We start from the raw sequence: 9,773 nt of genomic DNA on the forward strand, positions 1-9,773 counted from the left end.
GGCAATATCTCCTCACTAGTGGAAATAATCGTGAGGGTCAAGCCATTTTAGTGTCTGTCATGGAACAAATTGAATCAGGGAGGAATCCAATGCCATTAATTGTTGGAGAAACTATGCTTAGTTTGGATGAGTTAGAGAAAAATCCAAAAGCACCTTTTCGAGGCTATCCAATTTTATTACAGGTAGAAAAATAATATTTTTAATTGCTGAAATAATAAAAAAACATATATTTTGTATAGTAGTACTAATTACTTGCATTGAATTTTTACAGATGTGGCTAATAGAGAGGCTAGAATTAATTAGTCCTCCTGATAACATTGAAAAATATACACCAAACTTCTTTGTTAGGCGAAAGAAACGCTTTTCCATAAAGCTGGGTCACCAGGAGTGGAGTAAAATATTCGCCTCTTGTGATTTTTCTATCAAATGGATCATCCCATGGTGAAAAATTGAGATTATGGTTGGTGTCCACAAGCAACCCTTCCGCCTTCTTCCTAGCTTATCCAAGTTGACTTTTTATTACCACTGCAGGGTAAAAAGGCTATATGGCCTTGCTTAAACCATTCCTTCTGGAGATTTTCGTTGCCCTTATGAATTCCCTGTTTCACAAGAGGTAGAGAGGTTTGATACTTATTGAAGTGCTAGGCCTTTATGGGAAGTTGTTACCCAAAAGGTTTCTCCTTCTTTGTCCAAGGATGTGAAGCATTGGCTACTTGATGGGCCTAAAAAGGATAAGAAGAGAGTTCAAAATAAAACCAATGTGAAGAATCGTCTGGGAGACAAGATAGCTCTTGTTAAGGAACGCTTAGGTGAAAAAGTTGAATTTAGAACTCCTATGATGCCTAAAAAGAAAAACACTACTAAAGGCAAAGAGAAAAGGAAAGCTGACTATATAGAAAAAAAATATATGGGTAGAAAATAAACATGGAGTGATGGCTAAAGGAGAAACTATTGACACCAAAATTAAATGCAAATCCTCTAAAGGATTCTTACTAGCAAAAGTAATGGATGAGGAAGAAGAAGCTGACAAGAATTGGAAGAGAGCAAAGAAAGAGAAGAAATATTAGAGCATTGCTTTACTTTCAATTTATTAGACAATTTTTACTTTTTAAAAGAATTTATTTTTTAAGCTTTCATTTAAATTCCATCAATAATGTAATTTTACGTTATTTTATTAATGCAATTTTCAGCTTTTTAAATTAAATCAACATTTACATTATAATTTCCATCAAAGCAATGAAAACACTTATCTATTTTTCTGAAAAATATTCGAGTATGGAAGTAAAAATTTTCCGAAATACACCAAAATTTGCCCAGTTTAATGCGGAAAAGTTGGCGTCGCAATTTGGTTCTGTTGCCAGACGCTGATGTTCGTCGCGAGACGCTGTTGTTCGTCGCCTGGCGCTGTCCTTGTCGCCAAACGCTGCTGCTGTTAGCCGAAAACTTTTTTTTTTGGAATGAGTTTGCAAATTTTCGTGCTAATTACTCTGATTTGATTTGCTGGGATGCGAGATTTGTAAAAATTAAAGTGGCCGCACCCTATAAGGGTTGCCTACGTATCCTTTCTTAAGGAATCAGGCCAAACATAGCTCTTTTGAGTATCCTACTCAAGTAATTATGGGTAGTACTTCTTAAGGTTGTCAAGATTTGTCATGTTTGAGAATTCATTGCCATCCTTATCAGTCAGTTTTGCAGCACCTCCTGATAGGATAGTTTTGACAATGTATGGCCCAGACCAATTGGGTCTAAACTTTCCTCTTGGGTCTAAAACATTTTTCCTTAACACTTTTAGCACCAAGTCTCCTAATTTAATATTTCTTGTCTTGACTTTCTTGTTTGATAACATTGAGTATGATGTAGAACCTCTAGTCGCTTTTCATCAAGTAGAATTAGCTCTTCATATCTCGCTCTAATCCATTCTACTTCATCGAGTTTACTTTCTAACGCGATGCGTAGGGAATGTATTTCTAGCTCTACATGTTGTACGGTATCCGTCCCATAGACTAAGGAAAATGGCGTATTCCCTGTTGATGAGCGAATTGACGTGCGACAAAGCAAAGTGGAGTTTGTCAAGCCAATCTTTGTAATTTTCTGTCATCTTCGCGATGATCGTCTTTTAATTTTTTATTAGCTGCCTCAACTGCACCATTTGCCTGAGGTCTATATGGAGAAGCATGATGGTGTTGAATGCCATACTTTTGTAACAACTCTTCACATTCTGCTTGAGAGTGAGTTCCATTGTCACTTATCATTTTATGTGGGACTCCATATCGACAAATAATGTTTCTTTCGATAAAGAGTGCTACATGTTTTGCAGTGAGTTTGGCATATGATTTTTCTTCAACCCATTTAGTGAAGTAATCAATTGCTACTAATATGTATTCATGGTCTCCTGTTCCTGGAGGAGTAATTCTTCCAATAAAATCTATTCCCCACGTTGAGAATGGCCATGGTGATGTATAGGTGTAAAGGAGAGACGGAGGAACATGTTGCAAGTTAGCATATATTTGGCATTTAGGGCATCTTTTAACATATTGAGGACAATCCCTATTCATGGTAGTCCAATAATACCCTTCGCGCATTATCTTTTGGACTAGCATTTTTGCCATTTACATGTGTTCCATATACTCCTTCGTGGATTATTCTCATAGCCCTTTGGGCTTCCTTTTTGCCGACACATAGAAGAGCTCGACCTTTAGGTACCCTTTTGTGTAACTCGTCATTAATGAGTTGTACATATTGGGAAGCCAAAAGTCTTAAGGCTCGTATTGCTCTTTTGTCAGCATGGGGTGGATATTCTCCCCTTGTTACATAGTTGAGGATGTCTGTGTACCAAGGTTATTCCTCTTCTTCTTCTTCTTCCTGGGTTACTTCATCATCTTCCATTGCTTGTATATAGGGTGGTTTATGCCTCTTTTCTATTGTTAAAGGCATTTGCTCAATTTCCGTAGGAATCCTAAACATTGAGGCTAGTCTTGCCAAGGCATTAGCAAATTGATTTTCCTCTCTAGGTAGATACGTGTATTCTACCTTTTCCAATTGATTTGTGAGAGTTTCCAGGTAGGTTTGGTAAGGGGCCAAACTTTCACTCCTTACTTGCCATCTCTTGGAAATTTGATTGATGATCAACGAAGAATCCCCAAATATTCGAAGTTTCTTTACTCCTAACGCCAATGCTGTTTCGAGGCCTACCACGCATGCTTCATATTCTACAGTGTTCTTGGTAACGTCGAAATCTAGCTTTATAGAGATTGGAACATGTTCTTCTTTAGGTGATACCGATAGTACTCCTACACCACATCCCTTTTGGTTTGAGGATCCGTCGAAGTAGAGTGTCCAAGTATCATCTTCCGTGACCATCAAGTCTTCGTCTGGAAAATCATTGTCGTGTAAAGGCGTGGAATCTTCTATTTGGAAATCTGCTAGGAAATCTGAAACCACGGATCCTTTAATAGCCTTTTGGGGCATGAATCTTACATCGAATTGGGCTAAGTTGACTATCCATCTTGATATTCTCCCATTTAGAGTAGATTTCTCGAAAAGATACTTGAGTGGATCCATTCGAGATACTACAAAGATTGTATGAACGAGCATGGAATGTCTTAACTTGGTCATGACCCACACTAATGCGAGGCACAATTTCTCAAGTGGTGTATTTCATACTCGAGCATCTTTTTACTTAGATAGTAGATGGCGTTCTCCTTTCCTTCTACTTCTTATGCGAGCATAGCCCCCATTGTCTCTTTGGTGACCATTAAGTACAACCTAAGAGGAATCCCTAGGAGTGCTGGTGCTAATACAGGAGGGTTAGCAAGATAGGATTTGATCTTCTCAAAGGCTTTTTGGCACTCATCGTCCCATATTACTGGCACATTCTTGTTAAGCTTCTTAAATATTGGTTCACATATTGTTGTCAATTTAGATATGAATCTACTTATGTATTGCAACCGGCCAGTGAATCCCCAAATTTGCTTTTTGGTTTTGGGCGGTGGCATTGACATGATTGCTTTGATATTGGTTAGGTCTATCTCTATTCCTCTAGAGCTAGTGACATATCCTAAGAGTTTTCTTGAGGTGACTCCAAAAGGCACACTTAGATGGGTTCAACCTCATGTTGTATTTTCTTAACCTTTCAAAGAATTTTCTTAGGGCTACCAAATTCCCTGGGCTATCCTTTGATTTCACAATCATGTCATCTACATAGACTTTGACTTCCTTATGCATCATGTCATGGAGTAAAGTTGTTGCTGCTCGTTGATAAGTGGAACCCGTGTTTTTCAACTCGAATGACATCACCATGTGACAGTAAGTGCCCCAAGGTGTTATGAATGTTGTTTTCTCCATGTCTTCTTCTTCCATGAGAATCTGATTATACCCGACGTATCCATCCATAAACGAGAGAAGTGCATGGTTTGCTGTATTATCTACTAGAATATCAATGTGTGGTAAAGGGAAGTCTTCCTTTGGACTTGCCTTATTTAGATCTCGATAGTCGACACACATTCGTACTCTTCCATCCTTCTTCGGAACTGGGACTACGTTTGCAACCCATTCGGAGTATTTGGATACCCTGATAAAACCTACTGTTATCTGTTTTTGTACTTCTTCTTTTATTTTAAGGGCTACGTCGGGTTTCATTCGACGTAACTTTTGTTTTACATGTTTCATTTCAGGAATTAGTGGAATTGTGTGTTGAGCTATTTCTCTATTAATGCCTGGCATATCTTCAGATGACCAAGCGAATACATCGATAAATTATTTTAATAGAATAATAAAATTGGTTCTTTCATCTTTATTGAGTGTTAGTCCGATTTAACTTCTCTTTTAATGGTTGGATCTTTTGAGATGTCAACCGTTTTAGTATCCTCAATTACCAGTGCTTTATTTTCAAGTTTTTCCATTGCTTTAATTATTTCTTTGTCACTTTCATTGTTAGTTAAGCAATGCTCATCATCTTGGGTTAACGAATGACACGAGGAGTAAGCAAAAGTGGACATATTATTGAATTCAGAAACGATTACATCAAATAAAAAAATGTCCGTTGGGACTTGATTATTAACTATTCTAGGAGAAGGTGCTAAAAAAGAACTAGGAGAAGGTGCTATAAATAAAGATTTAGAAGACTCGATAGGGGAATACTCTAATTAGGACTCTGACTCAGACGATTCTTCGAACATTGTTCATTGTCCTGTTGTTATGGAAATCTTTCTTCCACTTGGAGTAGTCACTTTCACGGTCTTTCGCCATCCTTGAACTAGACCCTCTGCTGGAGTGATAAGTTTGGAAGGATCAAAGTTATCTCTCTGTTCGTCACTATCCCTAACTCCATTAATAGTAACATCTTTCTCTTGTGAAATTTGGATTAACTTTTTATCATCAATCAGTTTCTGAATTAAATCCAAAAATTTAAAATAGTGTTCTATTGTGTGTCTCCGTGACTAATGATATGGACAGTAGAACCTATCCATCCTCTTTAATGATTCAAATGGTCTCGGTTCGAGAGGTTTAATCTCGCCACTCTCGGAGAGCATTTTGAACATATTTGCATAGGTGGTCCCAATTGGAGTGTAGGACTTATGGATCCTTTTGGGTGTTTCGACTACTTGAAGAGAGAATAGTTTCTTCATAGTAGTCTTTATAGGTGTTACTTCTTTGTTGACATGTTAATTTTGTTCTTGTTCTGTGCGTCCAAGAACTCTTCTACACATGCCTACCAATTTCTCTACCAAATATACTAGGAGCAACATATCTTCTTTAGTGGGCGGTTGTTGCATTAGGGACGATTCACTCATGGCGTCGAAGAATACTTCTTGTTCTTCTTCAAGGGCATGAGTTTACTCGACTGGTTTGATCAAAGATGAGGGATAAACACAACTTTCCTCATCTGAGATAGCCAAGGATTCAGAAAGTGGCGCACTGTTGATGCTTGGCTTCTTACTTGCAGGAGGCACTGGGAGTTTATTGTTGTCGATCAAGTCCTGGATAGCTTCCTTTAGCTTCCAACAATTCTCAGTAAGATGACCCCTACCTTGATGGTATTTGCAGTGTGCATTGGGGTTCCAATTAGCCGTTCTCTTTTCAACTGGTGGATCACCAAATGGTCTAATATGAGTTATAAGACCTTTTGCAAGAAGACGGTCAAATGCGGTGTCATAACTCATACCAATATGAGTAAAGTTTCTCCTACATGGTTTCTTTTGTCCTTGATTATTCATAGAGAGGACTTCATTCAGATTAAAGGTGCTAACATTATTTGAGTGGGTGGTTTTGGAAGAAGAAGGATTGTCGTTCTTCTTTCCTTTCCAGCCACTGTTGGATTTAGTGTTAGCAGCTTTTTTCTTTGCAAGGTCGTCTTCAATACTAATCATAATGTCATAGACAGCCTTGAAAGTATTCAAGTTTCTTTGATACTTGAGATGTTTAGAATATTTTTCCTAGAGATTCTTTATGAACAATCTCACAAATTCCTTTTCAATAGGTACCTCAATCATCTTGGCAGAGGTTTCCCTCCACTTATTAAAGAAAGAAGTAAAACCTTCATTCTCTTTTAGTTTAAGTATCTCAAGTTCCCTATGATCAGTTTCAACTTGAATATTACACTTGTATGTATCAATAAAAGCGTTTACAATGGAATCCCAAGTAGAGGTTTTCTCTTTGTCAAGGGAAAAGAACCATTGTTGAAAAACAGTTTCGAGTGATAAAAGGAAACAATGTATGAAAGATTTTCTTATCTATCCCCTTAATATTCATTATTGTTTCGAACGCTCTTAAATGGAAATAAAGATTATTTGTTGCCTTGAACTTAGGGATGTCACTGGCATTGAACTTCTGCGGAAGAAGTTCCTTGTACACTGAGACCCCTCATGAGCTAATGCCCTGGAATCTATAGTCATTGGATATTTTGCTCAAGCTTTCTTGCATGATCTCCATTTGTTGTTGCCTTACAGGGTCATTGACTTGAAGAGCTATACTCTTCATCAATTCAGTTAGGTTTGTTAAAATAGAGTATTTGAACAAATGTATTGTCTTTGATTAATCGCCCTTCTTTTCTTGACAACACGCTGTAAATTAAATTTTTTATTTGTTTTAATGACTTGACTCAAATTTGATTTTGACTTTATTGATTTAAAAAACAAAAAAGAAAAAATAGGGTGTAGTTTTTGAGGATGAAGTAAGGATTTAAACAAGTATGGTTTAATTGGAGGATTAATATCCAACTTACCCCCCTAAAAATGACGGAAAATACGCGCATACAAGATTCTCTAGACATGGTCAAAATGTGACATATTATGTGTGTGCTTTAATGGTGAATGTGAGTGACATACTTTGACTCTTGTGTGAGACCATGAGACTATGTGCCTAGACTCAAATAAGGACTAAACATGATTACTTTCATTAATAAACCGATTAAACCGCTTTAGAAAATTGATTAGACTGACTTGTTGTGAAGACTCGAGCAAAAATACGGGTTGTCGTCAGACGACAGGACCGTCGCCAGACGCTAAGGGTCAGCGCTAGACGACAAGATCGTCGCATGGCACTAATCTCTAGCGCATGGCGCCAGAGTCGAAATCTCTGCGCCATTACTGGAACATCGATCTAGGACTATTTCCAGTATTTTTCTCTAAAAGGACAAGCCTAAAAGCCGTAATGAGTCAAGTTTGATCAATTTATTTAGACATTAATCATTTATTAATTAATTAAATTAGTAAAGTCCTTTAGTCATTAATTAATTTATTTAACTCATTCACAAGTCAAACAAACGGTTAGGGGAAACACATATATAAAATATGCACAAGAAATAATGCACAAGTAGTCATATAGTCACAATATGATGGAATGAGTTTGCAACCTAACCATGGCTCTAGTTCTCTAAAGTTATGGATATGGATTAGTCAAAAAGGGTCCATGGTTATGAGTCCGGATGCACCGCGTAGAAGCCTTACCTTTAGAAGGGTTGGCACGAGTGGATGGGACCCCGTGAGTTAAACTCGCTTCCATGGTTTGGTGAATTCAACAAACTCAGATTTACCCTTCGTTTTTGCTAGGAGCGTTTAATTTTGTAGATTAAGCGTGAATCCCCAGAGGGTTATGGCCATATGTAGAACACATATGGGTTTCAGGAAAAAGGGAAAAACTCAATTAGGAAGTAAAACCAAGCGAATAGTACTAGAAAACTAGTCAAAACAAGAAGGTAGATTTCTGGCTCGGTATTGGAAGAATTCGGCGCGAGAAAATAGCGTCTGTCGCCATACGCTGGCACAGTCGCCTGGCGAGAGCGACATCGTTTGGCGCTGACGCTGTTTTCTCAGCGCTAATTCCTACATGCCTCGGCAGCTTTCTATTCTTGAATTTTCAAGTTTTTTTTGTAGCGTTATTTCGACTTTAGTTGTGAAAGATATTTCCCTAGATTCCTACGTGTAAAAATCCTATGATTTTAACGCATTACGGATGGTCTTTCCAATGCGAACCTTTTTATGCTTATGCTAATAATATTAATCAAAATTACGCACATGAAATACTTAGAACTTTTCAAGTCTCATCCACTCATTCTAAATCATTGCCAAAATAAATTTTAGGAATTAAAATAGAAATCCTCCCCAGTGGAGTCGCCAAAAACCTGTATGGAATATTATTTCAAGCCATCCCACACTTGAGCCCCACTGTGATCATACACTTAAGCATTGTGGCTTCCAAAGGGAAGAAAGCTAGAGTAAAAGAGTCGCCAACAAGTTTTAGGAACTTGTAAACCATTCACAGGGTGAAGGTTACACCCCTTAACGATCCAGGAGATCGTTAACTCCAATAAGTCTGGAACCATGACTGGAAGTTCGGGGATAAAGGTACAAATCCAACCTAAAAGAGATTGAACCTGCTCTAATAATAGGCCTCTACTTTATTCTTCTCATATTCATGTGCGCTATCTGACTAACATACAATCAATAGATTTACCCTAAACCTGTTTAATCTATGTTGGTTGAACATTAATGCACAAATAAAACTGTTATTGGCGATCACTTGAATTATAATCAAATTAACCTAAACAAGATTAGTAATGATCTTATTAAGCGTGATTACAAGTACAAATTCCCTCTAAACATGCATAAAAGGCATGATCAAGCAATAACAATAAAAATAGATATCAAGCAACATAACAATAATCATTATAATAATAATAATCATTAAAATCATAATCATCATAATCATGTTAAAGCCTAATATTATTAGCAAGATCCTAGGTATGATACTAACAAGATTAATAACAAACCGTAGCATGTCACTAAACATTACAGATCAATTAGCCCTAACATGATACGAACATGATATTAGGAAAGGAATAAGAAGCATCATAAACATACATGATATTAGAAATTTAGTTATTACCTTAAACATGATACTAGGAAGCAATATAACATCCTAACATGATACTAGGAATCAATAAAACAATCTAGGTATGATTTCTATATCAAAAGATCAGTAAAAATATTAAATTACTTACTTCGATGCCTCGTACCTCTTTCTAATAACAAAATACACGCGGTAGTAACTTTCAGGAAAAAATTTAAAACAAACAATTAAATTAAATAACTGAACTAGAGATTTGGGACCAAACCCTCAGACATATTAAACCTTTCACGTCTAGGGCGAAGACAACTTCGAACTTGGCTAGGTGTGTCTAGGACTAATGGGTGAGGAATTTTGAGAGAGGGAAGGTTTAAAAAAAAATAGGGAGAGAGAAAGCTTCTAGCTTTTAGATAGAGAGAGAGTTGATA

Source organism: Chenopodium album, chromosome 9 (genome assembly GCF_948465745.1).
Source record: "Chenopodium album chromosome 9, dcCheAlbu1.1, whole genome shotgun sequence".
Lineage (NCBI taxonomy): Eukaryota > Viridiplantae > Streptophyta > Magnoliopsida > Caryophyllales > Amaranthaceae > Chenopodium > Chenopodium album.